Below are 7,571 nucleotides of genomic sequence, written 5' to 3'. Positions count from 1 at the left end.
AATGACAAAGGTATGACATAGGTATTACAAGGAGAAGGTGACTTTTCAGGACATTACCCCATGTCCCCACTTTTCAAAACGCTTATAAATCACACAGAATGGAGTGTATTGAAAATCTGAAAATGCACAAAGTTTCCTGTAAGGGGTAGGTTTAGGGGTAGGGTTGGTGTAGGGCAATAGCACATACAGTTTGTACCATATAAAAACCATTAAAAGTGAAAAAAAGTGAAGTGACATGTGGCCAAGTATGGTTACCCATACTAGGAAATAGTGCTCTGCATTTAACCCATCCTAAGTGCACACACACAGCAGTGAACACACACACACCGTGAACACACACCCGGAGCAGTGGGCAGCCATTTATGCTGCGGCGCCCGGGGAGCAGTTGGGGGTTCGGTGCCTTGCTCAAGGGCACCTCAGTCGTGGTATTGAAGGTGGGAGAGAGCGCTGTACATTCACTCCCCCCACCTACAATTCCTGCCGGACCGGAGACTCGAACTCGCAACCTTTGGGTTACGAGTCCGACTCTCTAACCATTAGGCCACGACTTCCCCTATGGAACGTCCCCATACGCCTATGGAATGTCCCCATAAAATTACGCCTATGGAATGTCCCCATAAAACATGGAAACACACAGAGGGTGAGAGACACAGAGAAACAGAACGCTTCACTGGAGGGGCTGTACTTTCAGTCCAGTCAACCCATGGCCTCCTGAAAATAAACCTTTGGATGAAAAGCACATCACAGCAAACTAATTGGCCAGGAAAGATCAAAATGGCCTGAGGGACCAATTTCAGAGAGGCTAGAGAGCAGAGAGAGAGAAACGAATGGAGAGAGCAGTATGGAAGAAAGAAAGAGCGAAAGCAAAGGGTAAATAACAGCAGTGGAATGCAAAGGAAAGAGAGATAGAGTAGAAGAGGGCATAATCCTAGGTGGTGTCAGCAAACATAATGCAAATCAATTTTGGCTTTGGGGCGTAATAGGGTTACTGGTCATTTGTCTTGACCCTGACAGCTTTTTATCCAACTTAAGTGATGGAAGCGAATCAAATGAAAGACATAGAAGCACTCCAAAGCGATTGTCTAATAATGATGGACAGTGTTTGTGTCTTGTTCTGCTAGATGTCTGTTTGTGAGCTGCCTATGGGCACAATAGAGAGAACGATGACAGAATGACTGCGCTTAACAGGTTGATTGTGTCTGACGTGCAAGCATGTATTGTTTTAAAGAGACAACAGGCGGTGATTAAGAAATGATGAATGTTGTGTGGATACATGTGCAATCAGTGTCAACGATGATGAATGAAAATCAAGTTCAGACAGACACATGTCCTGCAGAAATGTACATATTGAGCTATGAAATCCTACTATGAGTTTATACAGACTAAGGTAATTACCAAATGCTGTGTCCATAGGCAATACATTGACTAAATAGTGCAGTGGTTTAGTTTAGTTTAGTTTAGTTTACTCAGTTCTATAAAAGTGTTTTAGAGTGGCAAGTTTTTATTTGTTTAATTCCTGACTTTTATTGTATTTATTGTATTTATTTATTTATTTTTATTCAGTTCTATAAAAGGTTGTTTAGTGCTAAGATTTTGTTTGTTTAATTCCTGAATTTTTTATATTACTTTTTTTTTTCAGATCTATAAAAGTGTTTGTTTAGTCTTAGGTTTTGTTTGTTTAGTTCCTGATCTTTATTTTATTTTATTTTATTTTTCTGTTCTATATATGTGTTTGGTAGTGATACGTTTTTGTTTGTGATTGTTTGTTTGTTTAAGGACTATTTTATAATATTTTTAATTTTATTTTGCCAGAGCTAAGAATACAATTTTGTTTATTTATTTGTTACTTGTACTAATAATTATTTATAACAAATACTTATTTATTAGATTGCATTCAAAATTCACTTTAGAAATTTGCTTTCAAAATTCACTATACTGAAAAATTGGAGGGGCCTATTGAAATTGAATGGCATGGATAATAATACCACCAGATTTTGAAGTGATCTCCAGCAGAGACTAATTGTAGACCCTTGTACTCTTTTCCTGACTTTCTGAACAAATCAAAGATTCTTCATTCAAATTTTGAAAGGTCCATATTTGAATATTACAGGATGTCAATGTAGTGACAAGCTCAGAGTTACAATTTTTTTTCTCTCAGTATCTCCCGTTTTAACCAGAAAATACTCTCTGGGAGAGAGAATACAGTTGGTGAAAGACGGAGAAGTTTGAGTTTTCCTGTGATTTCATCTCTGCTCATTATGCAGCAGTGAGGAGCATTCTGTCAGATAAAAGCAGAAAGGTAATGGAGGATAATGACTTGCTCACAGTCCCAATTGCCTCTAAGCCAGAGCGCTGGGCTTTGAAACTGTGAAGCCCCAGTCCCTTGACTGCTGTAAACATTGAGAGAGGAGTTAGAGAAACCGACAGAGGGAGAGATGGCGATGAAGGAGAATTAACCCATGAGATTGAGGGATGTCAAGGAGCAGAAAGAAGTAGTTCCCTCAGGTGGTGTTAGTACCCAGGCCACCGAGGGATTGTGCTGTAGCTTGTGACATTGCAAGCACACAGAGACAAAGTGTGAGTGTAGTGCAATTCGTTTGAAGGGCTGGACCACAAGCTGCTGCCAACCAGTCAATAACCGTTAGTCAGTAAATCCTCTCATAATCTGCTATTTTAGCATGGAAGCCACTTTTTTATTTTAGCAGTTTCCGCCACTGAATAAAAAATAAAACAAGGAAACTGCAACTTTTTATCTCACACTTCTGACTTTTTTCTTGCAATTGCGAGTGTATATCTCCCAATTCTGACTATTTATCTCACAATTGCAAGTTTTTATCTCACAATTCTGACTTTTTTCACACGATTCTGACTTTTTCTCTCAGAATTGCATGATATAAATTGCGTGTTGTATCCCGCAATTCTATCTTTATAACGCGCAATTGCAATTTTATATCTCGCAATTGTGAGAATTTTATCATCAAAGTTAAAAATAGTTTTTGCAGCTTAATGTTTGTGAAAACTGTGATATACTACCATCAAAAAGTTTGGGGTAAAAAAAAAAAATTCAACAATGTCACATTATATTGATTAAAACTAGCAATACATTTTATTTTGTTACAAAGGATTGTTATTTCAAATAAATTCTGTTATTTTGAACATTCTATCAATCAAAGAATCCTGAATTTAATATTACTGTTTTAACTGTATATTTGATCAAATAAATGCATCCTTGGTGAGCATAAGAGACTTCTTTCAAAAACATTTAAAAAAAAATTATTATATAAGACTTCTGATCGGTAGTGTGTTTGTATTTGTGGCTGTCTTTTCACAATATTTTTTTGGTCTTTTTCTGTCTGAGATTGAACTTTACAAACTATACTTGTTTGTAAAAGCTTTAAACTTTTTATGCTGTTCACATAATTTTGAAAATAGTTCAGAATTTCTCACTGCTATAAAAAGAAAACTGATTGAATGCAGTTGCAATAATAGGTACTTTCTTTGTGTGTAACTTAGCTAAAGGTGACCATTACAATGCGCTAAAATGTTTGTTCACCTGATAAGATGGTAAATCAGGAAACATTGTTACACAGAATTAAAACGATTCATCTCAGCTTGATCTCTGGCCGTTGAAGATAAGCCCCAGTTTCTGAACAAGAGTGCTACGTGATCAAGAGTAGATTCCACACACACACACACACACACACACACACAAAAAAAACACTGGCTTTACAGAGGACCCATGAGTGCGTGACCAAAGTGGACACTCAGCTTTGAAAGGACAGAGAAGAAAACACCTGAAAGACATGCACCTGGGCACTTCTGGGCAAACAGAAGAGGAAGGGCTGTCAGACTCAGTGACCGGCTCAGTCTGGGCCCCTGATTGCAGTGTTATATATAAAGACTTCAGATGGCAGATTAGTCCTTTGTGAGGGGGACATCGTTGCCTGGAGCTCAAACCTTCAATTATTCAGCACAAAGCATACTCGGTATACCTCAGAAGTAGCTTTGATGACTGTCTGGATTGCTTTGTGTACGAGCCTGACTTCTGTGATGGTGAATGTTTTTCAAAACCTTTCCTCTTTTGCAGATATCTTTTTTTCTTTTTTTTTTTTTGCAAGTATCCTTTAGTTTCACAGAGCATGCTTTTAAAATAGATGAAATAGGCAGATGAATTGGATTAAATGGGAGAGAGTGATATTTTTGTGTTGTGTTTTTTCAATCATTAGTTTTGTCTTGTTTTTCAGGAAACATTTAGACATCTTTAAATGAGAACAATTTACTAGAAAAGCAAATTCCAAAAGATAGACTTGTTTTTGGAAAATATATCTAGATTGAAATTGATTTAAATCATTGTTAAATTCTCAAACAATAGATTTAAAAGGATAGTTCACAAAATTTGCTATAAATGTATTATATTGCAGGTAATGTTGTAAATAATGTTCAACATCAACGCTTCTTGCGCAGACGGATATTTTCACTTCATATTTTGTCAGAAACCACAGGTATTAATTTAGTGTTGCCTGATACACTTTTTTGACTCTCAAAGTGACGGTAGCCGCTGACTTGAATTTTATGGATCACCAAGGAGCACAGTTTCAGCTACAAATCTTCTTTACGGATCTGCTGAAGAAAAAAGTCACCTACATTTTTGATGGCCTGAAGATGAGTAAATTAACAAGCACATTTTAATTTTTGGGTGAACTGACTCTTAAGTCAATTTTGTAATTTAGTGAATTTATCATAGGGATGGTATTTATCTAGGGATTTGTCTTTAGGATGTTTAGATATTTTTGCTAAAAAAACAAAATTAATTTTTAGTGTCCATTTTGTAGTTTTTCCTCAACGAAGAAGGGATGAACACTAGGTTCTGTGAATCACACACCCCTCATCAATACTGTAGTCTGTTGATGTGAAACCTGGCAGATGAGAATTAGCTCTCTATAATCATGGGCACCGTTAACAACCTCTCAGTATCTAACAAGAAAACACTCAATGTCCTCACAGCACTGGGCTCCTCACTCTTCTCAAAAAGCCTCTTTCCTCTCACAGCCAGTGATATAACATTCTCGTCTTGTTCATGTTCAGCGGAGTGTGTGAGATTAGAGCGGTGTAACCATGTGTGAAGGCCCATAGTATGTGGAAAAACTTGTATGATTTACCACTTGAGTCGCTGATACGTGTCAACTGTTGCAGTCAGGAGAGGGTTGGAGGGTTCAGCCAGTCAAATCTTGCAGCAGCGCTTAAAGTGAGGAGGATCAAAGTAATTTTTTTTTTGCTGCTTTGTTGTGTCATGGATGAGGGCAATTTCCATCCATCATTTTGACCATATCATTATGCATCAGCTTGACTCAGTGCACAGCCCCATAAATACCTGAAGGGGGGTAAAGTCTGGGATAGACCCCATGAGGCATCTGCGCTTAAAAAGAAGTGGTAAATTATAGCCTGTAGTACTGTTCAAATGTTTGTGGTAGGTTTAATGTGAAGTATTACAATTTAAAATAACTGTTTTCTATTTTAATATATTTTAAAGTGTAATTTATTTCTGTGATGGCAAAGCTGAATCTTCAACAGCCATTAGTCCAGTCTTCAGTGTCACATGCTCCTTCAGAAATCATTCTGATATGCTGATTTAGTGATTAACCCTATAAAGCCTACTGTATTGATTTCTAAGGCCTCTAAATCACCAACATGTTCAAAACTTTATTGAAAAATATCCTGTTACTGTTGCAGATATAGAGTGATAAGTGACATTTATATGCATTTTATGTGAGTAGTCCATTATATGGTTATAAAAATCCAATTGATTTAGTTTAAATGATTTACAAGCAGAATTTCATCATTTTGGCCATACTTGACTCAAGCTGTTGAATCAAAATGTGTTTTTTTCCACTTTGAGAGTGAGCTTCATATTCCCGCTATTTCACATATGAGCCATAAAAGGTAGATGTATTAAAAAAAATATATATAATAATAATAATAATAATAATAATAGTAAATAAATAATTCAGGGGACATGTTACCACAACTCAAATAATGTAACACACACACACACACACACACACACAGACACACACACACACACACACACACACACACCTGGAGCAGTGGGCCATTTGCTGCGGTGCCCGGGGAGCAGTTGGGGTTTGTGCCTTGCTCAAGCGCTTCTCAGTCGTGGGTATTGAAGGTGGAAGAGTGCGCTGTACATTCACTTCCCCCACCTACAATTCCTGCCGGTACTGAGACTCGAACTCATAACCTTTGGGTTATAAGTCCAACTCTCTAACCATTAGGCCATGACTAAAAAATGGCAGCACTTACTCAAAAACCTGAGTAGAATATGCTGGCACTATGGTCCATTTAGTAAAAACAAAGAGGCTTTAATGGATATTATTATTCGGCAGGAGTTTCAGTGCCTTTGTAAGCCTGTTAAGCAGTGTCTCTAAATGGCATTCGTATGCACCAATGGATCTTTGTTTCTCATATACAGATAATAGAAGCACCTGCATTCATAGCGTGATAATGATAATTCTAATAATAATACTCTCAAGCATTTTGAAGCGTAATGAATTGGTTTTGTGATGTTTTTCTGCAAACTGATATTCCAACTTACTTGTGCTGGAAATAATTTAGGTTATTATTAGCTTTCTAGAGGTCTGGAAACTAAAGCAGAGGTTAGTATTCTCCTTTTTATTTTAGAGGGTTAGTTTCAAGACAACAAGAAGTTTTTGTCAATTCTTGCAACAGTATGGTCCATGCTGGTAGTTTCTGTTGAAGGAGAATGTGCCAATGATAACGATGTGGCTCTTGTGAATATTGTAGCATCGTGTTGCTCATGCTCCATTACCTCATAAAGTTTTGTGCCTTTTAAGGACAAATCTTTCATCATAAGGGTCATTATGGTCTTTTAAAGACAGACTGGTGTAATTCACTTCCTCTTATGTGCTCTGTTTGAAGAGAGCATTTGAGGTCTGTTCTCATTTGTGCTGTTTGTTTGCTGAAAGCCTTATGTTTGTTCCTCAGCGTGAGAGGAGGCCATTAGGATAATGCTAATGATGTGATCCTTTGCTTCAGTCTTATTCTTCTGTATTTTTCAGCACTTGGGGAGGTGCTAAAATGATGGCAAAGCTAAATTATTGAAAGGTATATTACCTGACAATAGTGACTATTTTTTTTCTCCACAACACATTTGTCATTAAGGCCTGACAAATGATATAATAATGATAAATAAAAATACTAATGGACATTTTAATTACATTTTTACATAGGCTATGATTTGTTTTTGTAAATTTGTAAAAAGTAAATTTTAGTTAAAGGGGTCATATGATGCGATTTCAAGTTTTCCTTTCTCTTTGGAGTGTTACAAGCTGATTGTGCATAGATAAGATCTCTGAAGTTGCAAAGACTAAAGTCTCAAAACCAAAGAGATATTCTTTATCGAAGTTAAGACTCTGCCACACCTACCTAAAACGCCTCCTTCTAACACGGCCCCACATATCTACGTCACTATGTGGAAATATTTGCATAATGCTGCCCAAATGTGCACGCAAAGAAAGAAGGCGTGGTTTCAGTAA

Source organism: Sinocyclocheilus anshuiensis, unplaced genomic scaffold (genome assembly GCF_001515605.1).
Source record: "Sinocyclocheilus anshuiensis isolate Anshui unplaced genomic scaffold, SAMN03320099.WGS_v1.1 scaffold111, whole genome shotgun sequence".
In the NCBI taxonomy this organism is placed as follows: Eukaryota; Metazoa; Chordata; class Actinopteri; order Cypriniformes; family Cyprinidae; genus Sinocyclocheilus; species Sinocyclocheilus anshuiensis.
Note: the sequence above shows the minus strand (reverse complement) of the source record.